At 46.1% G+C, this 12,651-nt stretch overlaps 1 long non-coding RNA gene across 2 annotated transcripts in view; it reads right to left on the bottom strand.

Moving 5' to 3' along the window:
- LOC122456286 overlaps nucleotides 1-10,247 on the bottom strand; it is a 49,560-nt gene extending 39,313 nt beyond the window's left edge. For both annotated transcript variants that reach the window (XR_006275107.1, XR_006275106.1), the window contains exon 1: nucleotides 9,712-10,247. This is a non-coding gene — a long non-coding RNA (uncharacterized LOC122456286). The remainder of the gene's footprint in view (nucleotides 1-9,711) is intronic.
- Nucleotides 10,248-12,651: the final 2,404 nt, after the last annotated feature.

Below are 12,651 nucleotides of genomic sequence, written 5' to 3'. Positions count from 1 at the left end.
ACCCTCCACCCTAGCTCACTTCTGCTCCCCCGAACATGCCGCCGCTCGGCTTCTTGTCAGGCTTGCTGCACGAAATAGCAGTTTGGCGAGCGGCAAGCCCAGGAGGGAGGGGGGAGAAGCAGAGCAGTGGCGGCGCGCTCAGGGGAGCAGGCGGAGGCAAGCTGGGGTGGCAGGGGCACATTTCTAGGGGCGGCATGGCTGGCAGCAGAATGCCGCCCCTAGAAATGTGCCGCCCCAAGCACCTGCTTGTTTTGCTGGTGCCTAGAGCCAGCCCTGTGGATACAAGGAAAAACTGCTGGAGCCATGTTGACAGGACTTCACCTAGCAGAAGCTGATTTTCAGGCCCCCCTCAAACAGTTGAGGGGCTCTGCTCAGAAGCTAATACCACCTCAGGGGACAGTATTATCTCCCACATATACAGTATTGCCTGTGGAGTTGTGGAAAGGATAATGAACCTGCACCTCCTGCTGGTCCTTCCCCATTTGTGCATCTCCAGGCCCATGGAGAGCTGTCTACAAGGAACAAAGGTTACAGCATCACAGAGGCAGCTGATTAATGCCCTCTCCCACTGCTTTCCACACAGACAAGGTATGATCTATGCACAGAAGGCACAATCTGGCCTGTTTTAATGAGTGCTTTTACACACACACACTTTTGTGTGAATTTGATTCATATTAATGTAAAAAATTAAACAACTTAAAGCTAGGTGTCCTGCCATATTCTAAATACAGCCATCAATGACTGATGACTGTTTCAGATAACTCATATCCAGCCTGTCTCACTCACATGTGCAATCTGTTGGCTTCAATGGGACCATTTATGTGAGTAAGGCAAGCAAGAGGTTTTCCTCAGTAGCTGACTCTTCAATCTTCTTAATACTACAGGGAAAACCCAACATCTGCAGAGAGAACCAGCTGAGTTAGGGGAAGTGCACTCTACATTCACAAGGAGGGGAGAGTAGAATATCAAGCAGAGCCTACAAAAACGCAGTACACTGTGCAATACCAGTTACTGGGATTAGCATTCTAGTGGCTCTTCAGTTTGAGAAAACAGCATTGGAGGGGAGGGGGAGAGCGGGAAATCAGTGAAACAAAACAGTTTGAACTGAAACAAACTGAAGGACAACTGTTTTCTATAAGAATTCCTTGCAAAAATCGCTAAGAAGCTGTTAATTAGCGATTCATCTGTAAAAGAGGTGTCAAGAACTCTCAAGGCATATTAGCCTTTTTGGCATCCAAGTGATAAAAATAATCCATTTCTGAAAGACCACTCCATAATTAAAAAAAAAAAGCATTTCCGGTAGATAATTGATAAATATGCTATCAATTGAAAGAAGGTTGACTATGACAAATTCATAACATGGTTGATATGTCAGTAATTGCCATCCTAACTAACACTCAGGAGACCATAAAAAGGAGATGTGGTGAAATAGAAGAGGAATAAATAATTTCAGTGCAAGTTCTCCTCCTCCTCCTCCATTTCTTCAGTGAACCTTTGCCAACAAAACAATTTCAGTGTCGAAAGCAAGTACTCCTGTTCTTCTGTCAAAAAATAAAAAACTTCCATTGGCCAAAGACAGCTACTGGCTACAAATTATATATTTTATCTCCAGGAGCAGAAACAGAAGTATTTGGGAAGAAATAGCATAGATTTAGTAGAAAGTAAAAAGACTCCCTATTTGAGGTGCACTGCTTTCTAGGCAAAAATAGGATTGTCTAAATTCCCTGAAAGAAATATCTCCTAACACATGTTTAATATTGCTCAGTGGGAACCATTTTATTTCCTTGTTTATTTAAAACCATGGGAGCTGCAGGAAGCTTTTTGGGCTGAATCATGAGTCAGGCTGCATATCCATGTAGGGGAGTAAATGACATAGCAGCTTCCTTCCTCCCTGCATGGGTTACCCACATGGGCACATGCTGATGGGCTCTCATCATGCCTCCCTGCTGTGGAGGTGAGAGGGAAGTGGGCTGGCAGCAGTAGAGAGTAGGTGAACCCAAAGCTCCACCCTTTAGCAGCCAGCATGGAGGATGAAATAAGTTGTGCCATCAAAAGGGCTGACCCAATTTTCTTCCCAATGGAGCAAGGGGGAAGTGAGTACCAGGTTACAACTCTCAGAGGATGTTTATAATTCAAACCAGGTCTTGGATTTTTGTTCCTCTGTCTTAATGAGTAACAGATATCATTCTGTGAGCACCACTAAAATGGTATTTAAGTTAGCTCCAAATCCAGCAAAGACGTTTTCTTTAAGCATGCAAGTAACCTCATTGATGTCAATGGAATATTCACATTTTTCACATCAAGCACATCCTTAAATGCCTTGCTGAATTGGGACCATGTAGCCTGATCCCCAATGGGAGGGCTGCACACCCATATCCTCCTTTGATGCCAATGGAATGAGCATGTGCTCAGTACCTCAGTCAAGGGTAACATTCCATTTCCACCAGAAAGCCCAATGCTGGATACAAACTGGGCTCACCTGGAATAGGAACAAAACAAAAAATAGGCTGAATTGGGAAGAGAAAAGTACTGAATGGATTGAACTCTAAAGTAGTGTGAGCTAATTGGAAAAGGACATGGGAGGAAACTGGGGAAGAGTAGGAAGGGAATGTTTAATTTAAAGTGACAGATAATGGGGAGGAGAAAGTGAGCCCCAAAGGGGACTTACTAGTGGACAGAAAAGATGGTCTAACCTAGACAGGAGAAAATAAGAACATGGGCTATCTTAGAAAGTGAAGAATAGTGAACTAGGGTAAATTGGAAAGTTATACTGTGTAGCTGTCTGAGAAATGTATAGGGCTCATCATGGCACCAAGAGCCAAAGCTGCAGAGAGGACGTATGTGGAGAGACACTTCAGCATCTGAGGGATTCTACCTGCAATGCACATAAGTAACTACACTGGTAGTACTTGTGGAAAGTACTGAGGAACTGGGCTTCTTTAGAGCTGCAGTATGCACTCCCCTCTTCCCCCCCCCCACACACACCCATCTTACTGTGTGCTGGCTGCTATGGAATCAAGACCATAGCCTGCTCCCTTTCAAGTGTTTAGTACCACTGGTAGCAGGATACTCCCTTTGTCTCTGTGCTCAGGGAGTGCAAAGCAGAGATCATGGCTCTCCCTGCAGAGATGATGAAGAGAGCTCCTGGCATCTTCCCCTGACATACCACATTCACATGGGGCTAGCCACAGCCTTGCCCATAACGCAACAGAAAGGAAAATAAAACTGCAAAGATAAAGGGTTGAATTAAAATAATCTATGAGTCAGTTGGGAGCTCGGTCAGGTGCAAGATGTACAAAAGCCTTTGTGCACTGGTATTCGTTAGACAGTGCTGTAGGTACAATGTGACAGAAACACAGTGTGGTGTGATGTGCTGTCATCACTAAGGTAGAATGTGAAGGATGCATTCAGAAAAATATAGTCACACAACTTCAAATTAAGGGAATACACGTGAAGCCAGCCTGAGCAGAGAATCTTCTTCCTCTCTTTGGAATATGCTGACATTAATTGCACTAATCAGACCAGCTCCTACCTGTTTTAAATTTAGAAACACCACCCTTTGCAAGACAGAATTTCATTATGGAATAATAAACTAGTCCACTTCACCATCCACATCCCACCTTATCCCCAAGGTTATATTTTAAGCATCTTCCAGCTTACTTGGAATCCATTAAATAAAGCAAGCATTAAACATTCTTAAATGGTAAAAAAAATAAGTCATCATCATCAAATTATAATTCTGTGCTTGACCTACAGTTCTATAGTACTCATTTGTCTTTTCAGCTGCTAGGCTATAACCAATGGGCTTTAGCCTGCTGCATCACAACTGCTATCAGCATACAGAAGTTGTGTGTCAAAAGCCCATGTATTAGGTAGCTGTCCTCGGGCAGCGATTTCCAACTTGTGGTCCACAGATCCCTGCGGGTCCACAGACTATGTGTAAGATTTTTAAAGGGGAAACACAATTTCCAAGGCCATTCAAATTTTTTACTGGTCTGCAAAAGAAAAAAAGGTTGAAAACCACTGGCCCATGGAATCTGAGCATGTACATCTTACATTTTAAAAATACTTGGAGCCTGATTTTCTTCTCTGTTCCACAAGTTTTATACTGGTGCCACTCTACTGAAATTAATGTAGGTTTATTATAAGTACACTTCTGTAAACTTCCCCATGCACTAACGCACAAAGGAAACATTTTGAAACTCTTAACTTTAGTGGAAGTCAGCATGCAGAGATCTGCCAACATTCTTTTCATAAGCCTTTATTCTTCAAACTGCCAGCACTAACCTTTTAAAGAGGTACCTTTGTTATACTATGTGCAGTTTTTATTCTATCTTTGATGTGAGCCATTTACATATTATATATTGCATACACACAAAAGTTACGGCACTTTTTTTATCCCAAGACAAGGCTATATATATTTGTCATTACTTTAGGGATTTTTTTCCTTCTCTTGCTTTATGGAATACACAGCACCAGATGTCTCTTGCACATGTTGAAATATGGATAGATTTACCAAAGCATTGAAAAAAAGGGCAATGTTAGGGCTGTGGAACAGCTATCATATCACATACTTGTGCGCACCTCTGTGCATGTACACCATAAATTTAAAAATAAAAGCATACACGGTGCTAGCTGTGGGACACTTGTGGGTTTCTACTGGGCAGTAGATGCTACATACAACTCTATATGCCCCAGTATTGTGTGGCTTGTTTTTCATTTCCAGCAACAGCATTGCTGCCTCTTCTGGAGCAACAGGAAAATTCTTAGAGTACTGATAAGAGCTTGAAATTCAGAAGAAGCCAGATGTCTTCCCATCTTTCTCTCAGAGACAGAAGCGTCACAGCATACAGTCACACTCCGCCTGCACAGGAAATCCCAGCTACTAGTTCTCTAACCATTCCCAGTTCCAACATGTATATAGCTCAGATAAATTCCAGGCCTGACCCTCTTTCTGTCTGTATTCACACACACATACTCTATCTAGAGTAGCCCAGTAGTTTGGACCAGACAGAGTAAATTGAACCTTGGATAAATTGCAGCGGTGGATTCCCCAACTGAAAGGCTCTTCTGGAGTACCCAGATATAGTCACACTGCTTGATGGGAGTAATGAAGGAGCAGAGTCATAGTATAAAGATGCATTGGTCATGATGGAGAACTCCCAGCGATACCTTTTCCCCTCCATTCAGACTCACATCTCTGACTGATCTCTCTGCCTGGAAGGTCCACCATGAAATCAAGCTAAACATGAGGCAAAGTGAACTCCTTATCTTTTCTCCCTAGCCTTCTTCCCCCCACACACACATTTTGATCACCACGGCAATTCAACCATCCTCAGGTTTGCAAACAGTGTTATTTTCAACTCCACTCTCCTGAACAATGCTTTTGCTAATCCTACTATTTCTTCATCTCCAAAATCTGCCAATTCCTTTCTACCTGTACTGCAGCACTTCTATGCCAACCCAAAAAATATACACTCAGTTATTCATTGCATTTGGTGCCACAGAAATATCAATAGATAATTATATATTAGCTCCTGATAGATCCTGAAATTCTACAATACCTGAAAGGCAATTTTCAGCAGAGATAAACTGAAGAAATATAAATGAATATGCAGACATTGCCCAAGGAAGTAATTCTGGCAGGGAGGAAGAACACAAGAAAGACCAAATATCTTCTGAGTTTTTTCCACCTCAGCCCTCAGCATCTAGTATTTATACTGCTGGTTACAAAAGTTAGTTGCTCTACCAGTGTGCGCTTGTGAGGTAATATTATAAACGTCATATTTTTTTAAAACATAAAGACCCACCATAATCTGCTGTTGCAGAAAAATGAGCAACTTGACTCAAGATTATCCAATTTAAAAATTTGGCCCAAGACAAAATAAGTATGTTGTTGACCTAGTTTGTGGACTCAACAGTGTTCAAACTATATTGGAAATGCTTTTTCATATTACATCTCCATATACCGCCTCACAGATATTCTTTGTCAATATATTACATGGCTGTATGAAGTGGTTACGGGGTTTTGTATGATCTAGAAAGCTCTGGTCATTCACATAACAGATATGTAGGCCAATGGTCAAACTAGGGGGAAAAAAATAGACCAGAAGGTTAATATGAATTTGATCCTGCAAATCCTTATGCATCTGAGTAATTTCTGACCCATGCAAGAAGACCTCTTAAGTCAATGAAACTGTGTGTTTAAGGGCAGCAGGACAGGGCTATACATTTGCAACACCATTCTAGGAAATATTTTAAGAAATCTCCATCATGACCTCCTGTTCTGTTTCTCCCTATGAAAAACAATTGGCAAAATCTCATGTAATGGAGAATCTGGCCTAATACCCTACAAGAGATAAATGGTCACTTTCAGACCATATCTTATCCTGAATCCTGCCTTTAGTAGCAAAGAGCCACCATTCTATATATACACTTCAAGACAGAAGCTATGTTTCAATTCATGGGCCTCATCTAAAGTCCACTGAAGTCAACAGAAAGACTCCTATTGACGTCAGTGGGCTTTGGAGCAGGCTACATTTGTACTTTTGGACAGCAAGTGGGCCTTTTACAGGTAACATGGATGTCCTGTGTTCTTCAGAACCTTTCATCACTGGCAACTTGGCTGTCACCATAGCTAAAACCCAGTTAAATATTTTACCAAACCTTATTGTTTGTTATATATTCAATGGTAAATGAAATTCACCATTGGTAAATGCAGCAATATGCACTTTAGAGGAGAAAATTTAAACTTCTCATTCACCTTACTGGGAAATAAATTAACTGTATTAGCCCAAGAGGGACCTGGGCATCACTGCAGACAGCTTATTAGTACCTCTGCTTTCTGTGTGCAGCTGTGGTCAAAAAAATCTAAGATGTTAGGATGTATAACAAATGGGATGGCAAATATGGAATATATTATAATGCCTTTATATAATCAATGCAGCCTCATCTGGAATACTGGAGCAGAACAGGTCACTCCATCTCAAATATTCCAGAAGTGGGGGAGGTTCTGAGGATGATCAAGGCCCTGGAAAAACTCCCATGTAGAAAGGCTGAAAAGACTGGGATTGTTCACTTTTGAAAAGAGATGAATGAGAATGGGGGACATGATAAATGTTTATAAAATAATGAATAGGATAGAGAAGGTAGCTCAGGAGACTTCAAAGATTCCCAAGCCAGAAGGGACTATTGTAATCATCTAATCTGACCTTCTGTATAACACAGGCCATAAAACTTCCCAAAAATAATTCCTTTTGAATTAGACGTACCTTTTTAAAGATGATGGAGGGGAAGCCAGGCCAAATTTGAACAATGTTGTGACCCCATGTGCCATGTTGCAATGCGTAGAACAGGAAGCCAGATGCAGCCCCATGTGACTGAATCAACAGATGCTGTCGCTAGCAGCAAGGAGAGTTTTTTGTTCTGTATGATCTATTTCATTTTCTTTTGTGTTATTTCATATTTGCAAAAGATACAGGGCTCTATTAAGAATAAAATATTACTCCCCTAGGCAGGCTTCCCTTGAGATTTGATCTCAGAACTTCTGGCACTCTGAGCAAAAGACATGTCCCTATACCACATGACCACTTTACCCTTCTGTTCTCCATGTCTCATAATACAAGAGCAAAGAAAAAAAAACCAATCATATAAGAAGTAGAAAAGACAAAAATCAATAAGAGGAAATACTTTTTCCACACAACATGTAATTAGACTGTGGAACTCATGACCTCAGTGGTTTTCTGTGGCAAAACAAATTAACAAAAGAGAATGGACATTTATAAACAGGAATATCCAGAATTATCAGAATTAACAATATTCTGGAAGGGATTTTAAACCTCATATGTCAGGAGTTAAGTCAATTTCTAACTATTAGAGATCAGGATGAAAACTTATATCCATGGTTAGCCATGTCTGCCTATTGCTGGGTTCTTACACCTTTCTCCAAAGTACTACTGTCAGGCAGAATACTGGACTACAGTGGATGGACCTCAGGTCTGTTCCAATACGGAAATTTCTTTGTTCCTTTTTGTATTATAGTAACATCTGAAGAGCCCCCCAACCAAGATCCAGACCCCATTGTACAATTATAGAATAAGAGACACTCCTTGCCCTGAAGAGTTTCCAAGGTAACTATAGAGTGCCGTCTATAAATTTCCTTCCCAGCTTTAAATGTCTGTGTGATGCTAGAATATCTTATAATATTCTTATCCAAATACACCAACTTCTAATGAGGGTTTGAAACAAGACAGCCCACTCCCAGAGGAAAATGATACAAACACTGACTTGCAGCATCTGTGACAGACCTCCCCCAGCCTTTCTGGAGAAGGGAAACATTCGATGATGGAGGGCTTATATATTTGAGGTTTTGAACTCAGCTAAAATTAACTAATTAAAAAGTATCCACACCCTCTCTGGAATGCAGTTCTAAAGCAGTGGAAGGGTGTGATCAAGATGCTAGGGGTGCTGCTGTAACCCCAGGCTTGAAGGGGTTTCCATTATATCCAGGGTTTACAGTTTGGTTCAATTGCTCTCAGCACCCCCATTATACAAATTGGAGGCTGTACTTTTTCCTTCTGTGCCGAGTACCAGGTGTTGCTTAGAGATTAAACTATTTCCCTATAATTGGCCATCCCACATACCCGTTTCAGGGCAAGGGAACTTTGTTTCATTCCCCTTACAACAACGGTGCAGGTGAGTGACAATACATTACACCAGCTCCGCAGAGAGGCCTCATGGCAAAGACAACGCCCCCTTGGCACAAGCCAGCTTTCGCCCCCACGCTGCTTCGAGCCAGCAAAGGCCGGAGAAGCCACAGGGCCCGGGGCTGGCAACTTTCCGGGGACCGTCCGCAGGGCTGAGCGTGGTGGCGTCCGGAGGGTTTCCAGCAGCCGGGGCCAGAGCCGAGCACGGTGCATGGAGGGCCGGGGACGGGACACCAGCCCAAGTCTGCAAGCGGGGCGGACGGGGGAAGCGGGCTCACCCGCAGGCTGAAATCCGGGTCTCTTTCCTACCCCCGCCCCGGTTTAGCGGAACTTCGGGCAACTCGCAAACCCTGCCCCGCGGCGTTACTCGCGGGTCCCCCTGGAAACTTGGAGCCGGCGTCCTAAGAGGCGCAGGGCGCTGCGCCCCCAGCGGAGTGACTCCGGCGCCGGCGCGGCTTTGAAGTCCACTCTTGTAGCAAGGGTCCGCGTGTTTTACACACGCCGAGCAGGTGTGCACACGGCCCACACCCCGCCAGCCCTCCCCTCGCAGCTGGGCTCCTGCCAAACGCCGGTGGCCTTTGGCCGTGCGTCCACTGCCCCCCACCGCCGCCCCCAAAGCACCTACCTCAGCCGAGCAACCCCCCCCCCGCTAAAAGCTACCAGCAGGTGGATCCCTAGCCCTAGTTCTCCAGGAGAGGACCCCAAAGCCTGCTGTCGCCTCACGCCTTGCACCCCGCGTGGACGTGGGCCCCGGGGAAGCCTGCGCGACGTTGCGGGGTCGCTCGAACCCAGATTTTAGCCGCGTTCCCCCGGCCCATTGACACGCTGACAACCGCGCCCGTTAGCGGCAGCTCTTCCGTTTGCAAGCGCGAGAAACGCCCTACGGGTCTGCACGCAGGCGGCCCGGTGCCTGTGCCCTACAGCTGTCCAGCTCCAGCCTCCTGGCACAGCTCTGCCTCCCCAGCTTCCGGCCCCAGGAGCCTGCAGACCCGCCCCAGCTCTTTACCTGTTGCAAATCCAGCGTCCTCATCCGTCTCTGCCCGCCGAGCCCTCCACCCGCGAATGCGGAGGCTGGTGCCGTGTCTGGCTCCAGAGCAGGGTTCGCTGCGGGTGATCTTGGTGCCCCCCGCGCAGAGAGCCAGCGGGCGAGGCGCCGCCTTGCTGGCTGTGTAACTACAGACGCTCCCCCCAGTCGCTCAGTGACCCCAAACACTCATGCTGGCTGAGACTCCCCTCCCAGGCCTCTGCACGCCTCGCGGCCCTGCCACACCCGGAGAGCGCTGGATGCTTCGGCGCGAGCGTTCACACGGCCCCGCCATCCCGTTGATCCCGGAGCAGGCAGCCCCGGTTCCCGGCGGCCGTCCGACTTCTACTGAGAGTGGAGTTGGGAGCGGGCTGGCAAAGTACATAGGCAGCGCACCCGGGCTAGGAAGGAGTTGCCTAGGAAATCGGCCCCCAGCCTGTGAAATACTTTGTGGGCATGTTCTTCGAGAAACAAGTGTGTGAGGCTTCTGAGCAAACTTACTGGGATCTAGGAAGCGCCTAGGGGGTTAGCAGAGAGGAAGTGATACGGTGCAATACAGGCTACATAGCTTAACCATTCAGTGAGTTAAGTGCATGGGACTTTTTCCTTTAAACAAAATCTGCTCTCTGCCCAGAGCTATTCGTTTATATATTCATTTATCGTTCATACAACCGGGAGGGGGGGGGGGTTGGTTTCTCCCCTTTTTCTCCACTACTCTCCCCCCACAAAAAAAATCCCAATTAACGGCGTGTGGATTTTTTTTTAATTCCCTTACATCTGTGTAATTACAATCACATTAGAAATCAATCAGCTCTGGTCATTACCATTAGCTATATGGCTCATAAACCGAATACGTCATGCTAATTTAGCTGAATGAAACAAATTCTTGTTGTGTAAACTGATGCTCAACTCTAATCAGCGCTAAATTCAATCAAAACATGACTTACAGCAATTGAAAATATATGCAAGGCTCTTAGAAAGTGCGAACGGTTCCATCTGAGCGTCCCAAGTGCCAAGCCCGGGCAAACAGGATCCGAAATGAAGTAGGTGTGGGGGCTTGTGTAAACCGAGAGGTGGAAGCTCTGTGGGGAACTGGGGGAGGGGAAATCAGCAGTTTCGCTTTGTAGGCGCGTCCCTACTCATTCATGGGAGTGTGTGAATCAGGGAAAATAGACTCACAGAGACCCGTGTGAACGGAGAGGATGACCGCTCTCAAACGTGATCAACGTCTTCTAGTTCAGGAGGGAGAGCCTCTCTTCCCTCTAGCATAATGGTGTAAAATCTAGCACAGGGTTAAAAAAAAAAATCACATCCGCCTTCTCCCCCGCCCCCCCCGATGGGAATATCCAGTCATCTATATTAAAATGCCAGGCGTGTCTAGGGCACCTTACCTTGGTATCTCAGCTCTAGAGATGGTCTCCTGAAAGAGGAGACTGAACAGGTCACATGATTTCATCAGCTAGGGGGGCTTTGATCTTCTACAGTGGAGCCTTGACCTTAAAATCTCCTCGGGCAGACCTTAGTGGTAACAAAACTGGGGGTTTCCCTGACTCGGGGCTGCGGGACAAGGCCTGCTGTCAGAAAGCCCCAAACTCCAGTTGCTGCGGGCCAGATAGCCACCTTGCATCACTGCCCTGCTGGCAACGGCTCCGTGCGGCGTTCACAGGTTCAGTTCGCGCCCGACCCAGCAAGGTCATCTCAAGAGGCAGCACCGAGACACCGGACACCGCAGACACGGACACCACCCCCCGCACGCGCTGCGGTTGGGCAGGGTTTGGGGAATTCCGAGGGAAGGCATTTTAAATCAACGCGCTCCCTGTTTTGTTGGGGTTTGCTCCTTGCTCCTGAACTTCAGGGCCCCCCTTACCAGCCTCGAACCAGGCGCAGGCACGGGAGTGTAACGATCTCCTAGCTCTGAAATCGGGTTCGATTTTACACGCTACAAGTATGGATATTGGCCCTTCATATACATTTCTGATCCACCTTCATGTGGGCAGCGGATGTAGGTACTAGCAGTAGCGTTGATATATACGGCAGAGAGGAGACATCCAACCCCACCTACAATCAGAAGAGCCTAAGGGGGATCCCTGGAACCTCCCGCTCCAAGGGCTAGTCTCCCCCTCTATCAGAGACGGAGGCCCAAGGCTATATATACCCTTTGCATTCCTTCTCCGGGCCAGCCAAATGCTGTTTGCAGTCCGATGGCAAAACAGACACAAGGGCCCCTCATGCTAACCAGCTGTTCAGTTCCAAAGACTTGCTAGGGGGGCAAAGCTCTGTCCTGCGGCAGCTGGAGATCCTCCCTACACACGGGCTGTTACAACAGGAGCCAGGAGAAAGCTGCAGGCTGAACTCGGGGTGTACCTTATACACTGTGCCCAATTACTACCAGTGTAGCTCATGTGTAGCTAGTTACACAATTGCAACCCAAAAAAAGCCAGAGCGTGGTGCACTGATGTTAAAGGGAAAGGCAGACAAGTCTAATAAAATCCTAGGATGTTAAGCATACTCCAAGCTCTGCGGTCAATCACATAGTTTTGGGCTTGTGTAAGAAGCGCAGTTTAAATCCCGAGGTGGGATTTTAGAGCTCTTGTTGTTGTTGTTCTTAATGATCGTAAATTGTCAAAGCCCTGCAACTAAAGAGCGCGGCAGGAGCAGTGACCGGCTTTACGCTCCCAGACATCTGCTGACCCAAACCTATTCTTGCACTTTTTAGCAGGATAATTTTAAGGTTGGCGGCCGGGGGGAATCAGCCACCCCCACTTCTGCGCAGTGAACTAGCCAATGACCTCCTTTCTGCACGTCGGACGGGGGCGTAGGATTTGAGCCCATTGTTGACTGTGGCTTGGTTTCTAATGTTGGGGGTTTCAATCTAGTTGCGTGCTTCTTCAGTAAATTCAGTAAAATCCAGTCGCTAGCTGT

The sequence above is a fragment of the Dermochelys coriacea genome, chromosome 12 (genome assembly GCF_009764565.3).
Source record: "Dermochelys coriacea isolate rDerCor1 chromosome 12, rDerCor1.pri.v4, whole genome shotgun sequence".
Classification (NCBI taxonomy): domain Eukaryota; kingdom Metazoa; phylum Chordata; order Testudines; family Dermochelyidae; genus Dermochelys; species Dermochelys coriacea.
The sequence above is the reverse complement of the archived record's forward strand: the minus strand, read 5'-3'. Positions and strand labels throughout refer to the sequence as shown.